At 39.5% G+C, this 25,680-nt stretch overlaps 1 protein-coding gene across 1 annotated transcript in view; it reads left to right on the plus strand.

Moving 5' to 3' along the window:
• Positions 1-19,291: 19,291 nt before the first annotated feature.
• Positions 19,292-25,680, plus strand: part of myocd (myocardin) — a 107,311-nt gene continuing 100,922 nt past the window's right edge. Inside the window, 1 exon segment of the mRNA XM_029455876.1 lies at positions 19,292-19,410. The gene's annotated coding sequence lies outside the window, so the exon portion shown is untranslated.

Below are 25,680 nucleotides of genomic sequence, written 5' to 3' on the forward strand. Positions count from 1 at the left end.
TTCTAACATCCACTGCTGTTATGTCAGCACTAGGAGTTGGTGCATGGAGATAAGCAGTATGTGGAGCTAATTCTCCAGTCAGGTGCCATTAAACCACGGAACACCGGGATGATGGAATTAAAAGAGCACCAGTCAAATCTCAAACAGTGGAAAACTGTGACATTACATACTTTATAGTGTTCTCAGTGTCCCACACACATCATAAAAGCAGGTGGATAGAAATGCACTTAATGTGAAATGTGAAAGTGATGAAGATCCTCAGAGCTTTATTTTGAGTTTCAGCCCATTGTTTATCCGTCCTGTTTTCAGTGAGTAATGTCTGATAAACATAGTGTACCCGCTCATCAGAAAACAGCACAAAGACACAGTTCTATCAGGAGAGACTTAATACTTTTTATTGCCTTGTGCATGAAAGGATAAGAAATGTGAATAGTCTCTGATGCTGAGCTCCATTTAGAGCCCGGCTAGTAGTGGAGCATGTAGCAGCTCACGAGACAGATATTTCTCTCAGGAGGTGGTGGAAACCAAAACAGAGCAAAAAGAGAGAGGATGTTGGACTCACATTCATCAGGTGGACTCCAAAATAATATTAAAAATAAAGTTGCTATATAAGTGCTTCACTATACCAACTTAAAATATGTCAGTGTTGTGTTCACAAGTGGTTAATTAATAATGTGTTTGTGCAGGTTTAAAGAAAATAAACGACAGTTTGAGTTATAAAGTGATGAATTGTATGCTGTTTCCCCTACCCCTTTTAAAAGTGTAGGAAAATGGGCCATGGCCTGACTTTAGATGAAGATACTGTACATGACATCTATATGCAACGGAATATTTTTTTAATTTACCAGTAATAAAATTAAAGAATCTTAATCTGAAAAAAAAGAATATCATACATTGTGCCCCAGGAGGATGTATAAGATTTCAAAAGATAACTCCAATCAAAAGCATGATTTCACCAGAACTTATATGTGGCCCGTGTTTGTATCACGCCTGATCTTTGTCTCGATAACAGACATTGCAGGATACTAATTATGATTAATTACTTTGCAAAGAAACATGTTTTGTTATCTTGGAAGGAACAGTTATTTCTTGACCATTCATCAAATGTTTTACCATTAGAGACAGTGACTCTGGAGAGGCAGAACTGGGTTAATGTTTCACGGTTTTCAGGCCTTTTTTTTTCCATATCTGGAAGATTTTCAGCTCTGAGGACGGAAAGAAAGCGTCTACAGTGTTACAGACTACCGTTCTACAGCATGAGGTACTTTTTAATAACAGTCTAACCCTTTAAGAACATTATTTATTAAGTGATTACTTCTCTTTGTCTGCTTTTAAATTGCACTCAGGAATAGCAGTAATGTAATAGCCTCAATTTCAGCTCTAACTGAGGGCCCACTGGGTTTTAGCCCTGCGGTGACACCTTACCTGGGCTTCATAACAGTCTCTGGCAGCAGTGTACACCCTGCCACGGGGCTCGGCCTGGCTGTGTTCAGAGAGCTCTTCCTAATAGCTGTATAATCAAGGCCAATTAGGAGCCAATTAGAGGCAGAGTTTCACCTTGGAGGTCAGCGTCCACATCGGCCCTGGATGTTCATCAGATTATAGTTTTATAAATCGTTTCTGGACTTTCAACTTTTTTCTCCTGTTGAACTAAAACACAGAGGTAGAGCTTGCAGAACAAGCGTGCTGTGAAATGGTGATACAACGTGTCCCGTAGATATATAAATCCCACTGCTGAGTTCTGAAGGTGTCATGCAACAGCCACAAATCAGCTCAAAGGCCACCAAGGCTTACGGTAGTGAGGTTTACTAACAGGCAAACAGAAAGCCTGTGCTGTTGATGAAAGCACATGACATGACATTAAAAGATACTGTCTCTGGCATGGCTGCGGAGTGTCCTTTACCTCACAGATTCCTGTGATACGGCTAAAGTAAATTTGGGCCTTGTTGTATATGCCTTACAGAAGTATACTGTTTATTTAACATCTCCAGTGTGCTGAGTTATGAGTAGTAATGATTACTCAAATGCCCAGTGTTTGGGCTATTGTACCAGGGGTGCCTCCAAACAGGCCCACTGGTGTTTATTTGAATTTTCCATTTTATATTGCCACGTGTCATTAGGCTGTTTAGAGTTTACTCTGAGTGATGGATCATTTCCTTCAACCCTCTCCACTCACTAAAAACCTGCTGGATGGCGCATGCTTGTCCTAAAGGTGGAGACTATGTGCAGTGTGCCGTGTGTCCAGAGCCTACGCCTATACAACCAGGGCTTCTACTTCTACAGGAGGTGGGCACAAAACCCTCAATATCTGTGTAATCCAATACAATCTAATACAACAGCCAGTGGTGGGCACCACTAAGCACATTTACTCAGTACAATTTTGAGTTACTTTTACTACTTTATACTTCTACTCCACAACATCTCAGACGCAAATATTGTACTTTTTACTTCTCATTATGTAGTATACAATAATATAATATATATTATTCTGCAAAATGAGTACTTTTACCTCTGATAAGTGTATTTTGATGCTAATACTTTTGTACTTTTACATAAATAACATTGTGATTGCAGGACCTTTCCTTATAACAGAGTATTTCTTCACTGTGGTATTTAAGCAATTCGCGTCGGGCCGAACCACGCCCCTTAACTGTGATATAATGAGCCATATATCACGGTCTGAAGTGAGCTATTGCTTTTATAAAACGGTTACCAAGTGTGGCAATATGAAAGAAAAACACACACTCCAATTGAAATAGTTTTTATTATTAAATAATGATGTTCAAAATAAAATAGTCCCTCCGTTGCCTTCTGCACAAAACATAGTGCGAGGTGGTTGCCATGCAACAACACTAACAGCTAGCGAACATATTAGACAGACAACGTTGATGATTATTTGGTCTACCTGCTCTTCACGTAGCTCTGCATGTCGTCTTTTAGGGGCTTTCTTCTCTGGAGATAGGCACTGATCAATCCACTCCTCCAGAGTAAAGCTTTGTAAATTTGTTTCCCTTTAACACCGAATGTGTCGGCGATTGCAAGCAAAGTTTTGGATTACCGTATCGTAATCGCAATCGAAAAGATTTCAACGGTTTCTGAAAGCTGAGACTCTGCGCTTTACAGCATAGATCGATTCATTACGGTAACTTCACTTACGGCCCGCGAAACAGCACCTTTGTTCTGAGCGAATACACACACGGCGGATTTAATTAAAATGGAAGCAAGACGGTATGTAAATCAACACTTGTATTGCGTGGTGACTTGTTTAGAACAGTGTACCAAGGCTGTAAGGTTGTACTAGGTGTGTAATTGTACTTAATCAATTAACTAACGGACGTAATTTAACAGCTGTAACGGTGTAGCTTTTTCTCAGACGCGGAGGGATACTGACTTGTTGTGAAAAGTAACTAAAATTCTACCCGTGATATACGCTCATTATATCACGGCTAAGAACCAATCAGATTGCTTGATTTGACATGTCCGTTTTATAATAGTACTTTTACTTTAGTAAAGGATCCGACTACTTCGTCCACCAACAGTTCTGCAATAAATACCATCACTGTAAAGCTTTCAATCTTCACATTGTTCTCTGTTGTGATAATGATGTATTGGATTGCATGAGCTTGTAAAATGTTGTTTTGTGCCAACCATATATTTAACAGCTTGGGGAGGTTAATGTGCAATGTGGAATATTATATTTACATGCAAAAGTTTAAAGGTGAAATGTGTAAGAATTAGGGCTGTCGAATTAGCGCGTTAACTTCGATTAATTACTCACAGAAAAAATAACGTGACAAAAAAATTAACGCAGATTAATCGCGCTCTTAGATGCCCCTTGACTCTTTACGTCACGCCGCGCCGCGGCCACAGCAGCCTCGTCAACATGATGAAGTGGATGAGAAAACGGAGCTAGCTAGCACCGCCGCTGATGCTAAAGTGAGCGACCCGTCTCTCATACATCTCGATCAGGCGTTCAGACGCAGAATGAGTCGGTCTACCTGAGACACATTAACAACTCCATCACCAAATGTATTGCAATGGACTGCAGGTGGTAGAGGACAGGGGGCTAACGGAGGCTTTACACATGGCGTCAAATGACATTTGAATATTTTGAAATGCTTCTCACAGCAAATATTGATATATGCGATTAATTTAGATTAATTTAGATTAATTTAGATTAATTTAGATTAATTTAGATTAATTTAGATTAATTAATCACAAAGTTTGTAATTAATTAGATTTTTTTTTAATTGCTTGACAGCCCTAGTAAGAACTTTAAACTTAAAACATTAAAACAATTAACTAACATTATCAACAGAGTGTGAAGTGGTAACAGTGTTGTGTTGCAGAGATATCTACTGAAGTTAGCATGCTAACAGCTAGCTGCGCTCCGTCCAGTCTGTAATACCACTTGTTCCTCTAGAGGTGATAGTGAGTCAGTGTAGCTGCAGTCTGTCTCAGTACAGAGGGAGAAGAAGCACAGCTGCTGACTCAGCAGACTCAGGGTCAACATTACAGCCATGATCCCTGCACGCTTTCATTGGTTGTTTGAAAAAAAGTGGCAGAAACAAGAAAGCGAGCCATGTTTTTCACTTTCTGGCACCATGACACAAATTTGCCGGGAGGTGAGCAGGTGGCGGCTCTAGGAGACGGACCTTCAGCTAACAGTAAGCAGTTAGCTTGATTTCAAACCCAAGAGCTGGGGGTCGGATTCTGGCTGACATCCCCGTTTCCCCCCGGATAAGCAGACTTTCTGTTTGCTGCCGTTTCAAAAGTAACCAAGCGGACCTCTGGGTCTGAATAGTGAAGCCAATGTGGAAGTGACTTAAACCTGCATTCTTTCAAATGACCAGAAGGGGCGAAACCACTGGTTGCAAAAATAAGTCCGGTTGCATAGAAGTGAGCATGTGTAATATCAGTTAGTTAGTTAATTTCAGTTCAATCTAGTAAAGAAAGTCAAACACTAGCAGATGTTTCCATCAGGAGTTGGTGGAGACCAAACCACAGCTAAAAGTAGAAAATATTACATTTGTCAGGTAGCTTCAAACTCTCCTCTTTTACCTCCAAATGTTGCTACATGTCTGCAGGATGTTTCATTTTTCATAGCAGCTAGGAAGCTCAATCAATTAATAATTAATGAGAGTGATTAAGCTGCATCAGAGTGATTAAGGCCAAAAATAAGTATGTTTTAGGGTGTATTCCCTTTCATTGCCAGCCGTCCAACATCAACTCCCAGGGCTTCACACTTTTGACCAAATTCAGATTTTGGATATCTGTTTCCAAAAATCTACAGCACAGATGACACTACATATAATATGTTCCTTTTTTTTCTCATAATTTCATGTCATTACACTTGTCTGTTTGAAATGTGTTGGGAGCAGCAGCCAGACACTCATATCATGTTCATGTTCTGCTCAGACCATGCATCATTAGCTTCAGGATTAAGGAGTTGTAAATCATGTGTAATAGAGTATATGCATCATAATAAGTAGAGAAAAGGGTTGAACATCTGTAAAGTGGTACTTTAAGTTAAGCATATATATTTCACTTTTAATTCCAACATTTAAGAAGTCAGTAAAAGAACACTCACTGTAACTAGCTGCTGGCTTCACAGTGTTTCTCTTCAGATGAGAAAGGCATCATAAATTAGTTTCTCCTGTAATCTCTACACCCTGGCTGGCTGTCCCAAGATGTCCTCCTAGATTTAAAAGCAACCATGTAATGTTTATGTTGGCTGAAAAAGAATATGCATCAAACTTCATTTGATGTATTAAAGACACTGCTGGATATAGTTTACACATGCAGGTGAAAGCTTGCGGATAAAATTCTATTTTATCCCTGTTTGATGTCAGCACTTTGAAAGCAAAAATCGAACTTAAATCAAGATAAGAGTTCTGTACATCTGGGGTTTGTGGAGTCATTCAATATCATATTTTAAATATTTCTATGGAAAATGGCCTCTAAATGTCTAATAGCATGAGTTCATAACATTTCCATTGATTTCCCATGGACCCTCGCGTCTACTCTGCATTCATTTTCTAGCAGGTCAAACAGAATGTTATAAAACGGAACACCTTACTGTATCTCTTGGATTCTCAGCAAAAACAAGGTTTAATTTATGTGTAATTCGATAATTTTCAACGACTATGTCATATCATCAGGGTCATTCAAATGAGTAATCCTTTGGCCGCCAGTGTTGCTGATAGATAACCCCGCATAAATGCTTTCACAGCACCGTGTAGCCCCAAACCCCTGTTTCATGGGAAATGGGAGCATGCTTATTTTGAAAGTCATGGCTGATATAAGTAGCACACTACATGCCTCTTCTGTTTCATGTGCAATTCAAGCCAGCAAGTGTGATGAAATCACTTTTGAATGCTCATTATACAAGTTAGGTCATGAAATATTCATGTAATTTATGGAACGTGTGAAGGATATGTTTGCTATTGTTCTAAAAATAAAAGATTTTACTCTCCTGGAAGGAAACAGCTTGAAGTTACATATCATTACATATCCCTAACATAAGCATGTCGTCACTGTACATGTTAACATTGAATTCTTTCATGCTGTTTAAAGTGTGAAACGCAGTAAACGTGATAGAGATGAACCATGAAAACAGCAATAAGGTTTGACCGAACGAGACCTCATATGCTGAATGTGGTAAAAGCTGACAATGCATTGATTACCACACTCATAAATGTAATTTTATATCCCGCTGTACGACACTGTCTAACACCTGGAAACATGCTTTTCATTAGTGGATAAACCTCCTGTGCATTCCTCTTCAGTGAGGATGAAAGGCACTGAGCTGCTCCAACATATTGTGCCTTAACATACAGTGAACTATTTACTATGCATCACATTATAGGCCCATTTGGGAAGTCAGGTGGATTTTGAGGGTGAAAGTCAATGCAGCATTACTGAAACGTCAACAAAGAAAGTCACTGCAGCATTACTGAAACGTCAACAAAGAAAGTCACTGCAGCATTCCTTGGTTATTGGAAAAACAGCGAAGAGCAGAAAACTACTGATAATGTAGACTACACTCTTTGATGCATGCTATGGAGAGAGTCAGGTTTCTCCAGGATCTCCTTCTGTCGTGAGAGCCGCCTCGATGTTTCAGTCCCTGCTAAAGGTATTAATAGCCCCACACTGAGCTCAGATTCTGGCATCTGGGTTCAGTTAGTGTCTTGAGTTGAGTTTGTGGTTCAGTCAGTGTAAGGAGGAACATCAGGGGGTCCAAATCCACACAGTTACAAAATGATTATTCTAATTAATTTAAATCATTATGGCCTTATCATTTCTGTTACTTATGGTAACATTGTACTCATTAAAGTAACTGCTGAGATCTGTAAAGTCCAGCAGGGCAGATAACATGAGCAGAAATGTAAAACAGTTTAACCAGATTCTCCAAACCACTTCATTTATTCTTTGTGCACAAGGAAACTGTGTGCGCAACAACCACAGTAAGTCAACATTAATACTCATTCACACATCTAGCAGACAGGGATTATCATGTGAATGTATGTAAGTCCAATATTCACTCTTTAAGCCCTGTGTGGTCTCCTGAGAGAAATATCTGACTCTTTAGCTGCTCAATGCTCCACCAGCCAGTTGCTGCCTTTTGTCTTTTTGCCATTTACTGTTGAAGCAGGAAGTGGATTCATCAGAGCTTTCTCACTGAAAACTGCTGGCTTCCAGGTTGAACGAAAACTGTTCTGTCGTGCACCATGAAACACAAACTAGCAGGTGCTATTTCTCTGTGGGTTTGTCACTATCACATTTTATAACATCTATGCTGGACTGGACCCCAGTATCTGATCTGCCTTCAGTTTCTGTGCACCAGATAATCTGCAACATACTCTCTCTACCCTGGACAAGTCAAGACGATGATGCCAAAGCACTTCACCTCAGTGTGCAAGTATTGTCCTCTTTAGATACGTTGAACTCTATGTATTTCTCTGTATTCTGATCCATTGTTAATATAAAAACATTGATTTCAGAAGCTTTAAGGAGCCTGACACTTTTCAGAGATGCTTTTTCTGCATCAGTTATTGTGCGACAAATTATATTTAGTATGTAGCAGTAAGTATGTCAACATCTCTTCTTTCTTTCTTCACTTACATTAACCTCCAGCTCATAACGTGGACTGGATGGACTATGCTTTATTCGCACCAACAGGAACATTTGTCAAAATGCAAAAAAAGATATACGAGTGAGAGAGGCTTTGAGGAAACCCAGACCACCTGGCTGCTCCGGCCCTCTTTACCTCCCTGCGTGAAACAGGCACTAACATGAGCATGTTTTCAGTTTGCAGCAGCGAGCATAATATATCTGGATGTGAACAACTGTGCTTGTTTTGCCATTACACTCCAGGCTGAGCTCAGTTCAACATACCAAAAGTTGCTATTTCGACTGGATGACAGCAGCTCTCTGCCCAGTCTTCAAGCACACCGCACTCACTCAAAGCTCCACGGATGAGGTAATGCCTGGGTCACAGGCCAGAAATCCATGCTCAGGACAGGGATACCAAATCAGATCTAAATTTAGAGGACTGTTAAGTAGACTCTGTAACAATTCCATCAATCAAACTGACTGACTTCTCCCTCTCGTGTTTTACAAAAGAGGATTTTCTACATTGTTGTGCTATGTATCATGGATTACATCACGGCGTAGGCTCACAGACAAAGAACTGTGTGGTGTCACATTTTAGATGCCTAACTTGAACGTCGGGTTCGGCCTCCAGTTTTCTCTTTGTGCTCCACACGACCAACGAGTGAACCCCTCGGCGATAAGTAAGGAGCCTTATCCTCGGAAGAGAGCTGAGAAGCTGCTTCATTGCTCATCCTCAGAATGTTTTCATACTTTGCTCTTGATCTGAGGTGAACGATACAAGCTTCTGGTAAATACCAAGCTGACTGTAAAATATTAGCCCTTCTCTTACAGGGTATCACATGAGCCTGCCTCGGGGCGTCGCTGAAAGCTCTTAATGCTTTCCACCTTGCTGAAATGCCACTTTTCCCAGGAGCTGGACTGTCTGTCAAACTGCTTTCTTTGAAAAGAAAAATAATTGCATCAGAGACAAAGTTTTGACATTATAGAAACGTATGTGTAGGATGATTTTACCTTTATACAAAACAAGTTCATATAAAAACTGATAGACAGACAGACAGACAGAATACTTTATTAACTTGTATTTTAACTTGTTAAAACAGTCAGGTTTTATAAATCACAAAACAAAATGAGCTAAGGACAAGGAGTAAGCAGAGCTGTCTCCGCATTCGAGGGTACTGAGGGTACTACTGGCTTCAATAACATTTATGGGTTTTTAGCAAACTCGAAGCAGTTTCTCTACAGTTAAACTTACACATCTTTAGGATTCCAGTCCTTATACACCCAGGATTCAGTAGTGTGGAGAGGGCATTTACACCTTAATGATAGGAAATGAAATGTTCAAGCTTCATTTTACTATTCCTAATAATTCCTTATAGTTTCCTAAGAAGTTTCCAGGAGAGACTATAAAGTCTGGTAATTACTGTACAGGGAAGCAGAGACAGAGCTCAGGGTGGACTAGTTGTGTTGGCTTTATAAGCAGGGGTTGAGTTTTCAGATGATGCCATTTAAATACAACTTTTGATAAATCTACTAACTAAACTAAACTAATTAAATGTAAAATACAAATAATTATAAAACTTCTAAAAAATCAACTAGAATCAAATAAAATATGGGAATAGAAACTAATCTAAAAACTAGGACTGCACTCACATTGTAATGTGTTTAAGATACAGTGTACGATGATAGTAAGTAAAACACTACACGAGATGTCCAAGTCAAGTAGATATTGCTGTGTTGGGTAGATGCTAACGTATCTAGTCTTAATAATAAAGCTGCACTATGATATTTGTGATATGAATGTTGGACCACATGTGTTCCCAACTCTGCAGTCTCCCTGAGTTATACACAGCATTTTAGTGTCTTTCTGCTCTTTGTTTTGTTTTTAGGGTCTTTAATCTTTCAGTTTTGGATAAGTTTCAAGAAATTACAAAGTTAGCAACTGCCTGTTGAAAATAGTGGAGTATTTAGCAGCTAAAGAGCCAGATATTTGAATCAGAACAGAGTTAAAAGAGAGGGAGTGTTGGACGTACCTTAAGCAGGCGGTTAGAAACACAACTGCTCTGTGTCTGCTGGATGTGTAAACAGGGAGTTTGAGCTAGTTTGCTAACACGTTAGCCATAACAACTTTACAAGACTATTATATATCAAATGTGTGGGATTTAGTACTTGTTGAAGTTCTTTTCATTAAGGACTTCAGGGGTAGTTTGGTCCCAGAGTGGCTAAAGAAAACTGATATGTGTGGCTAACCAGTTATATGAGTTAATTCATTATCATAAAATGTCACGTTAAAGCTGCAAGGATTCCTTGAATGTTGACGAGAGAGGTGATTTCACCAAACTGTTTCTAATTTGTCCAGGTTCCCCATAAGTGACAGTGTGAGATCAAGGCGGATACAATGAAGGAGTGGTAAGCCAGTTGCCATTGAGCCACTGGAACTCATCAACTCCCAGTGGCTGCACGCTTATCCACTGACCTCACTACACTCAAATAATTAGGAGATAAGCGAGTGGAGGTAACAACCCAGTCTGCAAACAAAAACCTTGATTATAAATAGCTTTAAAGAGTGCTTCAGACTGCTGGGAGGAGAGAACACACACACACAGACACACACACTTACACACACACAGTAAGAGGTGTACATGTGCAGCAGCAGCAGCGGCAGCAGCAGCAGGGCCGGGTGAGGACACCCCCTCGCTGGATCAGCATTACCCCGCTGATTCAAGCGTCCAGCAACGAGTCAGTGTGAGGTATGCAATATATCTTCTCTCATCTTCCCTGTCAGGAGCGGACTGAAGCTCGTTTATAACAGAATTACAATACTGGATGTATTTGGCTTCTTTTTATTCATTTTTATTAAGCGAAGCAATCTGGAATAGCAAAGGTAAAACATAAATAATATTGAAATAATATTGTGCTGTGTCATTCCTAAAGGATTGCAAAGCCCGCCTGTCCTCTGCTTGACTTGCACAATTTCAAGTTCTTGCAACAGTTTTTGTGCTTCACTCCAACTTAGTGATCAAAGTGTGGAAGAAAGGGATGAAGATATTTCACTTAAGTATGCTTAGTGATACTGGCTTCAAAGGCATGCAGTATTGAGATACATAACGGTGGGCTTTGGATAGGTAACTTCAGAAGATGATTATAGCCTGAGCACTCGTTTGGGGTGATAATGCAAAAGGTGAACTTGTTTTATAAATTCGGGGAGAGGTGGTGATTAGTCTAGGGATGGAATCAGGAGAAATAAAGAGAAAATTATGTTTTCAGATTGTAAATGACTGAGAAAGAGAGATGACGGCCATATTACACAGTTATAATGCAGCATTACTGCATCAAGCTCTAACATACTGGATGCTGCTTACAGCTGCTAAACTGTTCATTAAAGTAAGACTACAACTAAATAAAAAGTAACATTTGAAATAGAACCAAGACAAAATGCCTGCATAGCTAATCAATAGTGTAAAACATGAACAAATAAACCAATGACTTTTACACTTTTAATGCAAAGTCAGGTAATCCAATGAGTGAAACAGTCTCTCTGCCACCCAAAGATATCTGCTCTTCAGGAGTTGATGTAGCTTCTTGACCTGCAGCACTCATTAGCATCTTCAAGTCCAGTGGGCTAAAACAAACTCTGATCTGCTGAGGTAAAATGGTGGTAATAGTGAAGAATTGAAGGCCGTAAAGACTTGTTGGCATAGGTGAGCGTCCGGGCCAGGTCTGAGGCCCCAGCCAGCTCAAGAACCAGAGGAGGGTTGTTTATAGAAGCACAGACGTTCAGGAGGAAAGGTTCTTCTGCGCTGATCCCAGGAGCCGGACCTAATTAGAAACAACTGGTGAAATTCACTTCAATGGCTACACAGATCTCTCTTTTTATGTTGCTTGGCTGGTCCCGCACGTTCATCAGCTGCACCTCGAGGCTCATCTCCATCTCTTAAGACTCCCCTGGCTGCGCGGTGTTTGTGGATTTCATGGACGGTAAAAAGAAATTTGAGGCCCGCCACCTAACTCCCCAGCGTTATCTCTCCTCTCACACACATGCGTACACACACACACACACACACACACACACACACACACACACACACACACACGCACACACACACACACACGCACACACACACACACACACACACACACACACACACACACACGTCTCGTCTTGAAACAACAGGCTACAATCACACTTGTCAGGTCAAATCTGTTTCCAATAGACCCTGGACTTTTATGCGTTTAGACCTCGCCCTGTTGCTTTTGAGAAACATTGCATCATGGATCTGGTTTACTGTAGCTGCACTGTAGGTGCCTCGTAGAGTTTTAATCTCTCACCCTGCTCGTGTTTGGAGTTGAGTCAGTTATCATTAGCGATGAGATCACAGATGGAAGAAGTGCCACTGCCGAGTTGTTCTACTCCAACTTTACAATGCTGACCTGGTGCACAGCTTGATTTATACCACAATGCAACATCCATACAGTGATTACACGTCTGGCAATATTGCATTTTGGCACACATGAACTCAGACATGAACCTCTCCAAGCTTTCAAGTCAGTCTAATCCTGTCATCAGACCATCTCATGAGGGAGTTCCTCATTCAATTGGCATCCAAATGTTCTCTTTCAGACGAGCACTGGCAGAGGCAGTCGCTCATATGTGAAACAGGTGATGGAGTTTCACATCAATATTTCTCATAACACAGACTAAATAATCACAGGGAGGACTTGTTGTTGCTTTTTCGGCACTAATTCTACACTACGGATGATGTTACAGCTACCTGACACTATGAGGAGATGTCTGTAGAAATATATTGATGGAGAGAAAGAGAGAATTTGAGAAAGGGCTGTTGTGAAATGAATGTGGAGATGTACTGCTGAAGTATGAAATTGCATAAGACACATATACAGTATATAACAGAGCAGGCCTGTGCAGATCCTCAAGCCAGTCACTTGCTGGTTATTTGACTCATGAAAGAAAACAAATCAAGCCTCAGCTGAAAATAAACTCTTCACTATTGACTACTGAACTTGTTTGACATTGTTGTAACCATAATCCCCGGTATTCACACCCTATTCTAACCCTATCTCCAACAAAATACAATTATATAGTAGTCATTTCCTCTAGAGGAAACGTTATCTTCATAGGCAACAGTTTGTCCAATCCACAAAGTGTGACATCAGTCAGAGGTAGCAACTTGTGGTGGATGTTTGGAGATATAAATCACAGGGCACTGACTTGTCGTTGTGTGCCACATTTAGGCTACTAAAACACTTGTTTAAAGCGGAATTAATCAATATTTTAAATCAAATGTCTAAGTTTACTATCACAAATGTTGAAGGACACAAAAGCTTTGGAGAAATGCGTCAGCAAAGTGAAAAAATGTAAATTGTAAACATTTTACAAAAGTATTTTTCCAGTTAACCATGCATACTTGCTAACTTAAATCTGCACACACACACACACATACACACATGTTAAACTGCAAATTAAAAACCACGAAGGTTGTTAATAAATATTACATAATAATCATAGACTGTACGTAAGAAGTGGACTTGGAGGTTTGTGGACTACCGGTTTGAAGTCTTGAGTTTGGCATTTTGGCAATCTTGTTTTTTTGTAACCAGAAGTGAGAGGAGAGGGTGGAGCTAAGTACAACCGAACGCTGAACAAGACATTTTTAAGCTATCAAAATGTTACAATTACTTTCATGAACTGAGAACCAACTGTGAAAGGGTTAAAGCTGTAAGACAGAAACACGGACAATATCCAGACCGGACAACTCTGTGGTAGCGACCTGTCAATCAAAAGGTAGCTCCGCCCCAAAGCATACCCTGCGTTATCGTCTATTTTACTCTAAATGGGACCATCATTTATTAAATGAAAATCATGCAGTATTGGAGAAGAAAATTAGAGATTGAGAGCATAAACTCATAAATAATATGTTTATTGAAGTAATAAATCAAGTGAGAAGTTATTTTCTCATAGACTTTTATACAACTGGACTTCTTTTCTGCTGGATATTAGAGAGAATGCATGTTTAAGGCTTCACTCTTTAGACCCGGAGGTTTCCGTTTGATTCCAATACACAGAACAAGAGATACAACAAAGTAATAGAAATAAATAAAATACAAATGAAAATAATGAATAATTAATAATGAAAAGAAAAGCACTTTCAGCTGTGGTTCATGGCAAGATGTTTGGAAAACAATCAAGTCACAGGTTTAAAAATACAAACAAAAGATGAAAAGATCTTGAATGACAACATGTTAAATCTTGTATTTTCAGCCTTTTTTACTGCCAAGACAAATCAAGTACAGCAGCTTTAAGTTCAGAGAAAGATTGTGAACATTGAAAAAGGTAATGCGTCAAGTCGGCATTCTCTTTTCCTAATCTCAACAAAGTGCTTTGAGTTGCCTAACACAACCATAAAAACATGAATTGTGCTTTATTTCCAGGAGCAGATTTAGAGAAAACAATGGAGATATGCTATCTGCACCATTCAGTTAAAGAACAACAAGTAATATTCACATTGCAATGATTCATAGCCCTCCGTCTCCAACTGGACTGTTCAAAAAGAGTCCCAATGAAAAATTATATAATTCTTGACCTTCATCATAATCACGTAACACATCCAGAGCTTAGCTGTAAGCTTAAACCTGCTGTTCCAAGCCGAGGAGAGCTTTTCTAGACAAATGGTATCAACTTGCATCCAGTCATTAGAGCGCACTGTAGACTGGGATGACATGCTCTAGAGTCAAGCTCGCTGGGAGCCTGGTCTTAAATCAAATGACCATCTTTCCCACAAAAGGATTTACTCTGCGTTTGCCACAGGTAGACAAGACACTTTTCAGACTGGGAGTTTAATGGTTTAGACAACTGGGGCTAGTTTGCACGGATGATTGAAAAGGTTCCAGCCTTCTCTCGTTTTTTCCAGATCTCAACTCCTCTTTTAAGGGGGAAGAATGAAAACAACACATTCTCTCCCTTCCTCCCACTCACATGCACACCCGTGGAGAGAGTGCACTGCAGGCGTCCAACAGAAACACCAAACAGAAATAGAGCTGCTATTTTGGTCCGGATGGGCTATTATTTTTAGAAAAAGTGACATTCTCTACTTGAATTACAATCATAAGGTCACTTCTCCATACCCCTTTTTTTCCAGCCCTCGACCCTCCAGCCTATGACTCACCACAAAGTATTTGGTGACGTTACCCCATACTATGCAGCCCCATGTTCTCATCAAAAATGTGATCGGAGGCTCATTGACCTGATTCAATCAAAGCGGGGAACTCTTACTATCCACAGAAATCTGCTTCTTGTTTAAACAGAGGTTTGATATTACCGTCCTGCAGGTGAAACAGAGCAGTCTGATCAGGATGCTTACTGGTTCAGATTGTTTTTGTTTTTTTACGTCTGCCCATCATGAAGCTCCATGTCTTCCCCTGCTTTTGACAGAACATCATTAACATTTGTTTTCAGCACGCGAGTGAAATGCAGTGCACACATATAACAGGCTAATGTGACTGTTGGTATGCCAGGCTGAGACATAATGAAACATGTAGGAAACACATGCTTCCAATTTCTTATTCACTTCAAGTGTTTGGTCCAACTGGTGATGTAGTTTGAAATAAAAAGGTGGGTAATCTCCCAGCTTTAGATCACCACGAGGCAAAGCATGGCTAATAAACAGCAGGATGAAATGTTTTAAGAGGAAAACTGTACAAATAATGAAAGACAGTTACAAAAAGTGTAACTTTTAAAATTACGTAAAATAAAAATAAGACATAAAAATAAAAGGCAAGACTATAAAATGAAGATGTGGCCATAAAAGATGATAACAAATTCCTCACTTGAAGTTCCTCTCACAGCAACTTCTACCGTCTGTCTGGGGGAAAAGAAACTAAGATTAAATATTGGACAAAATGCTCATCAGAGGTGTTGTTAGGATCTTAAAACATTGGGGGCATTATTTTTTAAGTTATTTCAGAATAAAATGAATATAAGATGTGAGACACTGCTCTACCAAAATGTTCCCGTCAGGTGTGTAGTTTGGTTTTCACAACGTAAAAATCTACTATATTTATTTTCACGAGCAGGAGTAAAACCCCAAGAAACAATAAAAGCCTGGACGTTGATGAAACAGTCACATGCTAGATTGCATGTTACCAATGCTTTGTTCAATTTTAAAAATGACCAACCCTTGTCTCATAGCTAGCTTCTATTGTTGTTATAAGTGCTTCTTTTGAACTGTGTCAAACTGTGTAACCTGTGTTATCCGTCTAAAACATAAACTGTATGCAAAGCATAGGTTTCTGAAGAGCCTCAAGAAGGGTTAAGGTTAGGGTTATGGTTAGAAGCTCGGTTAGGGTTAGGGTTAGAAGCTCAAAGTCGGTCGCCATCTTGGCTGTGACGCCACCGACTAACTCCCGCCAAATCTAGAAATGGGCATCGTCCACCCACCTGTCACTTAAAGCCGCCCTGCCCCTAATAATGTGTAACTTTAAACTGTAATATGATTTAAACAGGGTAGTTGTATACAAATTCACCCTACATACTGTTGTTATGAAGGGGGTTATACTGTATGGCAGTTGTACTGCCCTCAAAAGGAGAGACTCTAAAGAGGGTGGTGTAAACTGCTCAGCACATCACCAGGATGGAGCTGCCATCCATGGAGGACCTCTATAGATAGTGGTGTAGGAAGAAGGCACACAGCATCATTAAAGACCCCCATCACCCCAGCAACAAACTGCTTTGTCTGCTGACGAACGGTAGACCATACATCTGTTTATTCCACATAACCACATAATTGATATATTATTACACTTTCCAGGCTCCCATTCTACTTTTGGAGACTCCAGGAATCACAAACAACCCTGCATTCTATGAGCATTCTAGAGGGGTAATAGGGTACTCTGAGCTCTTTAAAATGAGATGGTGACCAACAAATTAAGGGCTTTGTAGGTGAGGAGAAGGACTTTAAATTCAATTCAGGATTTGAACAGCTATAATGGGAGAAATACGATCCTAGCTTTTGTCATTACACATGCCGCAGCATTCTGGATCAACTGGAAGGTATTAAGAGATTTATTGGGACAGCCTGATAGTAAGGAATTACAATATTCCAGTTTAGAAGTGACAATTGCATCGAATAGTTTCACTGCATTGTTTTGAGAAAGGATGTGCCTGATTTATGTGATGTTACATAGATGAAAAAAGACAGTCCTTGGAGTTTGTGTAATGTGGGAGTTAAAGGACATATCCTGATCAAAGTTAACTAGATTCCTTACGGTGGTGCTGGAGGCCAGGGTAATGCCATACAGAGTAACTATATCTTTAGATAATGAGTTTCGAAGGTGTAACACAATAACTTCAGTTTTATCTGTGTTTAACATCAAAGAGTTGCAGGTCATCCACGTTTTTATGTCTTTAAGGCATGCTTGATCGATAGATATATTTGGGTATCATCTGCATAACAATTAAAGTTTATGGAGTGTTTTCTACATAAACCTACATTTTTTTAATTAATTAATTTGAAAACGGTGTCAGGTAACATACAAAAAGAGATGAGTGAAAAATGAAATGAGAAACCTGAAAAAATTAGTAGAAGAACATAATGAATGCCAGTGATGGATTGTAACTAAGTGCATGTAAGCCACTCAAGTGACACGTTTAAGTTATGAGGTACTCATACCTTACTTGTGCATTTCCATTTGATGCTACTTTATACTACTACTACACTATGTTTCAGAGAGAAATAATATACTGTTTACTCCACTAAATTGGACAGCTACTGTTACTAGTTACTTTACAGATAAACATTTAAAAAAACATGATACATTGTTATAGCTGAAATTACACACTACATGCTACATCAAAATACTGCTAATACATTAATGCATTAGTATTATAATATAAATTAATTGGAGGCATTTTTCTGCATAGCTTTTGATACTTAAAGCACATCTTGCTAATTATATTTGACTTGTAATGGAATATTTTTACATTGAGGAAAGCATCTGAGTATTTCCTCCAGTGTTGATGAGTACAGATCATATGAAACATATGCTGTGACCTCACAGTCACCAGATCTCAACTCATCTGAACACCAATGGGAGATTCTAGAAGAATAAGAAGGTATACTGTTAGGTGATTGACATTAACCACTGTTAATAATATTTCTGTCAACACTTGATCTATTACCTATCATTCCAGTGTGTTTTCCAACAAAGAAACTGGTCACTTGGGTCAACAGCAGCAACAGAAATGACTATCTATGGCAAACATGTTTGCAAATGAGCCGCCATGATCAGCTGAAGAGACAAGAAGTAATTTGATAACATTGTGGTGTAGGCTCCAGTATCCTCCTTAACTAGCCTTTTGTTTTGTATGCATTGTGCTCTGCACAACATTTCAGTTCTGTTGTGCTTTTCTACACATTTGGTAAAGCAGATTATATATGTATATACATGCTTATATACATAATATTTGAAGAGCTGAGAGGCATTAGGGACCCCTGCAGATGTTGAACATGTCTGTCTCTCCAAGAAGCATACATAGTCGTGTGTCCTCTCCTGAGAAAATATGTAATGGGAAGAAGGGGATTTCATACTAAAAAGACAGCCACTTGATTTGGCTAGCTCCGACAGACTGAGCATTAACCTGAGTAACTTTATAATGTGTTTTGATTTGTTTTGGGGCATGCATGTATCTATCTATCTATCTATCTATCTATCTATCTATCTATCTATCTATCTATCTATCTATCTATCTATCTATCTATCTATCTATCTATCTATCTATCTATCTATCTATCTATCTATCTATCTATCTATCTATCTATCTATCTATCCATCCATCCATCCATCCATCCATCTATCTATCTATCTATCATGCCTTTATTAGCTAGCAGAGAGTTGAGAGATTAAGGGCAGAGAGAGATTGGGCTGAATCATGGATACCCTAGGCCACCGGGAAGCCCCACATTAGACTTATTAATGGGATATGGTCATATCCTAAATATGATCAAAACCAGTATAAGAATCTCAAATATAAAATATTCTACTGGTTGCCACATGATTATGTCATGAAGAAACATTCCAAGAGACATTTAGTTATTTCCATTGACAGTGACACTAGCAGTAGGAAGGAAGTCCCTATCAGATCGGCATCATGCAAACGGTGGCAGGCCGTGTGCTTTGCATGCTGTACTGTTATTGGACATGAGCACATGCAGGCACTCTCTCTTTGGATAATTACTGTACAAGAAATTGGACGTATAATGTTTGAATCATCACACATCTGAGGTGAGTTATGGACAGGGCCTACAATAGTGAAACAAGTGAATCCAATTACTGTTTATAGAGAGCAGTGTATGTTGGTGAGTGAAACTATGAGACAAATGTTGAGGTTTGTATAACACAATGGCTATTTGAGTCTTTCATTTGTGCACTAATACAAATTGACGGGCCAAAAGACTTGAAAACCTCACGGCATATGTTGTGTTTGGTAGGAATTGTAATAATTAAGGCCTACATCTGAAGAACTGAATTCAATTGTCTTTCTTTTTTTGTCTTGGTTAACTTTTGCTCCATGAGGGTATTCTGATGTCATAACAACACGATAACTCGCCTCTATGGATTTACAGAAAAACAAGGGTAGTGTTTGCTTACAGTTGTTATCCGTGTGTTTATTTATGTACACTGAATCAATTCATCTGTGATACAGCCAACAGTCATGTACTGGATAAGCTTTCCTTTCAAAACATTTGGATTTAATTATCATGGGGATATGATATCCAAACAATCTGGTTTCTTCCATTAATAACATGATTGTGGCATGGAAGTGCGAGCTAAGGCCGCAGCGTTTTCATATATTTTCGTGGATTTGGAACTTGTTTACTTACTATTATGGGCATGAGACAAAACCCAATTTGGAGTAATGATACAGTTTACGTTTTGGAGTTTTAAAAGATCTGTGAGGAAGTGTCCTGGTTCCACAGCATGCACTACCCCAACTGAAAAACAAACATTGCCCATGTGACCTTAGCAGAATACAATTATTCTCACTTGTGTTGGCCGTTTGCAGGTCAGCGCGGTGGATGTGAGGAAAAGGAACCCGGCCAAAGCTTTTGTGTCACTGATAACTGAAGCACTGTACATTGAGGAAACGTAAGCAGTGTGTTACTTTACAGATAAAGCACTACAGAGTATGATGAACTATTTATAGGCATTAACCACGGGGCAAAGTCTGAGGAACAGGCTCTTGAGAAGTGTTTTTCTGCTCCTCTAGATTACAGTTCTGGACGTCAGGGTTGCATTGCTACTTTTGCACTTTTTATTTAGTTTGAGTCTTTTAAATGAACATGTTTATTAGTTTGCCACATTGTAGTCATCTAACTACTAAACAAAAGCGAGTTTTCACCATTTAATTTTCAATGGTTACACGGCCTATTGCGAGGTTAGTGAGAAGACTCATTTCTCTTTGTAAATGTCATTGTGTGGACATTATTGCAGCTACCTGTGCTCTATTCAGAAACTCCATTCACTAAAATACTGTTCACTGTGGGTTTAACTTGAGACAGCAGCTAAAGTATTGAACCACATTAAAAGAAAACACTTGGAGTTTATTCTCATAGCTTTGGCCATAGGTTCCCTTCAAGGTCGGGGATTACCGGTGTCCGTACGGGCGCACTCACTTTCATGGTTTCTGTTTTGTTGCTGCTTCTTATCTAATTTTTTGTGATGGATTTTGCATGAATTTGGATGATAAATCTCTTATTTAGTTGCTTTCCAGTAATGGTAGCTGACATTGCTGGCAGACACATCCTCCTACAGTTTAAGTGAAGCTTGAATATGAAATGAATGGTGAGTCTTGGTGTCATTCAACACATCAATTGGCCTGTTCCTCACCAGTAAAATTAATTTAGATGTAACCCCTGCTTTAGGGTTAGGGACATGTGCCCATCACACTGTGGTTGTGTCCTATCTGCCCCACGCAGGGGAGGAGGCAGTGAAGGGTAACAGGTTATTCTGGAGAAAATGCAATATGGAATAGGTTATATCTATATTTAAAACAAAAGAAACTTGGAGAGGCAGATGAATGGAATTTGGACAAAAACCCAGTTATCCTGGTACTAAAGGGGATAAAAAGTTCATTTTGTACGTTCGTCTTCTTTCACATTATCATTCAAGTTTTAATTTGTCAACAAAAAAACGTCATGATATATTTCATTTTCACGTGTCATTTCTTTTTTTTTTCATGTTGTGCTATTCTTTTATTTGTTGTAACGAGTGTGTACAAGCTTCATGCTTGTGCTTGCTTGTTCAGGAGGACTCCCATAGCTGAATCCTTCTCTCGGGGGTTGACTTCTTAGATTTAGTGTCTGTGAATACCTCTGAGTTGAAGTAACAATAATGTTATGCTTCATGTTTCTCTTCTCAAATCCAAAGGAGACTTGGGAGACACTTGATTTAGGCCCAGTGTCTCTGAGCTATTTCATGAGAAGTTTTTATATTCAAGCTATATCTGAGAAACGGCCACTAGCTGTGCTGGGCTCTTCTTTCCTCTCATGTCTACTGTAGATAAAAGCATGCAGCAGTCCCAGTGTCGACTTTCACTGGGAGACAAATCATTTAAATAGACTGGCTATATTGTCAGTTGTTAGGGCTTAGGTTGAGTGCTGTGCTCGTATTTCAAAGAGCCCTCTTCTGTAAACTGGTTTTGATAATCAGTATCTATTGGATGACCTGGCATTAAAGGGCTATACCACTTTAGTCCATAACCTGATGGTCATCTTAACCTGCTAATTAACCTTCTAATTAACCTGCTAATTTTGCCGTCTTATTTATTTCCCTGTTCATTTTTAACGTTTAAGGATTGTGTGTAATGCCTCTGCTGCTGCGTCTATAGTTTGTCCTGTTATCTCCCTCTGATAACACTCTCTTTGGTTTCCCTCAAGACACACTCATATTCACTTAACGCTCACATGTGTTGATGTTTCTTCCCTTTTTACTGCTAAGTCCTGTGCATTAGTCTGGCAGTGTGTGGCTCGCTGTCGGTTGTGTATGGAAGTATAGATGAGCACAACCCGACTGCTCTTTCACTTTGCAAACACCATGGGACGGACATGTGGGTACAGTTAGTGAACTGCATGTAACAACGGCTAATTAAAAACAGCTGTTTATGAATATCACGTTGGTCCAAATAATTGTGTGAGATCAATATCTGACAAGATGCAATAATATATGTTGAGAGATTTTACAGAAATGTTACACTGAAAAGATGATCTAGCCCGGCCCGAGGATATTGTTTGTCCTATTATAAAACACTTTCAGTGACTTTTTAATGCACAATCGTCAAGTTGCAATCAATGCACATTTGAATGTGTTTTGTCATCAATCGTTTAGCTAATATTTGTTAAACACTGAAGACGACTCAATACACACACACACATATAGAGCATGTGGGGGCGGACTGATACAGACAGACACGTTTTTCTATCATCATGCTCACATTGTTTTAATGTGGAGGCTAGTGGTCGTAAAACGTACATAGCCAAACTCATTTTGGTAATCAAGACTGCATTAGAATCAAACATTAACATTTATTATAATTAAGAGGCTGTCTGGACCTAAATGAGTAGTAATAACTGGCACTTGTAGAAAGCTCTGATCGTTGCAGTTGTGGTCCTAAACAACCGCATAGAGAGGCTGATAATGATGTTAAACAAACATCAGCATGCTAACATGCTCCAAATGATCCTCTTTAGCACCTATGTTGACCATGTTCGCCATCTGTGTTTAGCGTGCTAACATTTGCTGATAAGTACTAAAGAGAAAGTACAGCTGAGGCTGATGGGAATATCATTATAGATTTGCAGGATGTCACAAAGTGTTGGACAAAGTAACATTTGAACTTGATGATGGCGCTAGATACAGTCAGTGATTATTACAATCCATCCTGAAGGGAACCATCAATCATCCATCCACATTTACTCTGACCCATGACGTGAGGTGAGCAGTCAGGGGATCACCAAAGTTATCAGCAATCAACATTGCCATCGCTGAAGCTAGCGTGACAAAGTGTCAGTCCTGCTAGTCTGGATAATCCACAGACTTCACTATGAACTCATTGGAACTAATTTCTGCCAAATAAAGAGTCCCTATGAAAACTGTTGACGGTGAGGTCTGATTACCTTCAGTGTTGGAGACACCGTCTCAGAAACAAACATGTTGCTGCTGAACTAAATTCCATTCAATGTCAAAACGACGAGTATCTCAAAACATAGAGGAATAAAACCTAAATTATCTGCATGGTTAGAAACCACAAGACGTACACTTACCACTAAAGATTTATTGCATCCACGTCTAGTTAGTCAAACTGTGGTTATGTTGGGCTTCGGTGTGTTTCACAGCCTTTATTTCACCTCTCATTGACTGTTCATGCAGCCGAATGCCACCCAGCCTGGATGCATGTTACTGGTTTGCTCATGAATTAGCAGTTGGACACATTTTACCACATGTGTCCAATTAGAGTTCCAGTAAACTGAATTGGCACACACATCCTTCATAATTTGAGTGGCTGAAATGCAGCCTATGGGTTTCCTATGATGTCTAATTACATTGTAAGACACGAGTAATTGCAATAATAAGTAATGTGTTTAGATTATGCAGAAGTCGGTCCAGATGTAAAACATCTGTTTTGATCCTGCAGTTGTGCTTTTGTTACTTTACATGGTATTGTGAGAGCTGCTGTCAAGTGCGTTCATATCTCTTATGTAAATTCCAGGCTGTAAGAGCATATGCATGTGCTCGTAGCCACATCTCTCTTCCACCTTCCGTACATATCGTAAATTCAAAGTGAAATAAATTGCATGGTCCCATGTAAAGCAGGAAGTGCTTTTGACATGTTGGCAGGATGGAGTCACACAGTAGCGTTATTGCACTGTATAATAGCCTTGGGGCTGTTAAAAGAGAGGAGGCCTTTAGGTTTCTAACTGAGTCAGCACGTTATCAGTGAGCTTTTCGCTTTACATGACTCGTATGAACACATGAGATTACCACCTGCCCAGTCAAGTAAAAACATCACGGGCAAAACATGATCCCCATGATGAACAGCAGGGCTGCTAAAGCAAGGAAACAAGAAGACTGCCGTCGAGACGGACATGTAGGGATTCAGCATCAGGAACGTGAGGGAGAGTAATGATATCAAACTACACATAATCCACACAGGCCAGCGTCTGACCTGAGATTAGATTCTGCAAACACACAGGTATGTCTTCAGTGATGAAGGTTTTTTTTTCAGTTCATCCTGCACACTATATGTGCTTTTGTTTCTACTCTTTTGTCCGTGAAATCATGTAATTAAAGCTTAAATTACCTCCAGGATGAGCAGTAGTCTTCTAGTGCCTAATATGGGCACCGACCTTCAATTGATAGATCAGATTTTGATGTGCCGACTAAAAAATTTGGAATGAGGCATCAAAAAGATAGGCGATAGAGTTACCGACAGATTTGGCAGGTAAAGCAACACCTCTGCAAACTTTAATGAGTTTATTCTGCTGCTGTGCGCAAAATGGTTTTAAGATGTCATTATGAATTCTTGAGGCGGAATCTGTCTAATACTTTGCTGGGTTTGTGACATGGCTTAAAGGGATTGAGTTCATGAGAGGTAATCCATGTTCAGATCCGAGATGCCTCCTAGTCTTTTAACGTTCTGTTGAGCGCTCAGCTTCCCCTGACCTTCACATTCATACCTGTGCAGAGCATCTTCCGCTGCTTCGCTTTGACTTCAAAATCTGGGATGTGGAGTAATGCTGCGCAGTGGATGACAGGATCCTGTTTGGTGCAGGAAACAGATTAAGTGAGCCTGCAGTTTATAAGAAAATAATAATACAGTCAGCTACATGTTACTCTCTAATCTATCACTCCAACAAAGAACAGACACTTTTTGTGCAAAACGTTTTTTATTTTGCTATCAAGATCCAGCCACTGATCACGACAAGCCATAACATATAAAGCTGGCACACTGAGGCTGCAGCTGCAGAGCTGGGATGTGGAAATGGTTTTGGATGATGGATCAGTCAACAGCTCATGTGCTTAGCATGCTGCTGTTGTATTCATATAATGATGTAACTCCAAATAACACGTTTTGAAGTGATGATATGTGCTTGACTATGGACAGCACTTTTCTTCATCTTGACTTGAAGTGATAATCCTTCAGATTTACATTATATTAAACCTGATACTGTTTATGCCTGGCATGTTTGTTTTAGCAATAGCCATTCAACATATATGCATGTTGTAATTGCCTCTCTATAAAGATGTTTTGCAAGGAAGGAAGAGCCACAGGCAGCTGTTAGATTGACTCTTGGTACAGTTTGAGTGGCCAGAGCTTTCTCATGGTCTTCCTCACATCAACAGTTTGCCCTTTTTCAACCAGGTGACACTGATGACCTTACAGAATGTCTCCTGAAAAGACACAAATGCATGCACCAAGACGCTATTAAGTTGAGAATGTTGACACTGCCTTAAATATCTGAGAATGGATTTATCGTTTTAATCTAAGAATATTTT

Source organism: Cottoperca gobio, chromosome 19 (assembly GCF_900634415.1).
Source record: "Cottoperca gobio chromosome 19, fCotGob3.1, whole genome shotgun sequence".
NCBI classification, from domain to species: domain Eukaryota; kingdom Metazoa; phylum Chordata; class Actinopteri; order Perciformes; family Bovichtidae; genus Cottoperca; species Cottoperca gobio.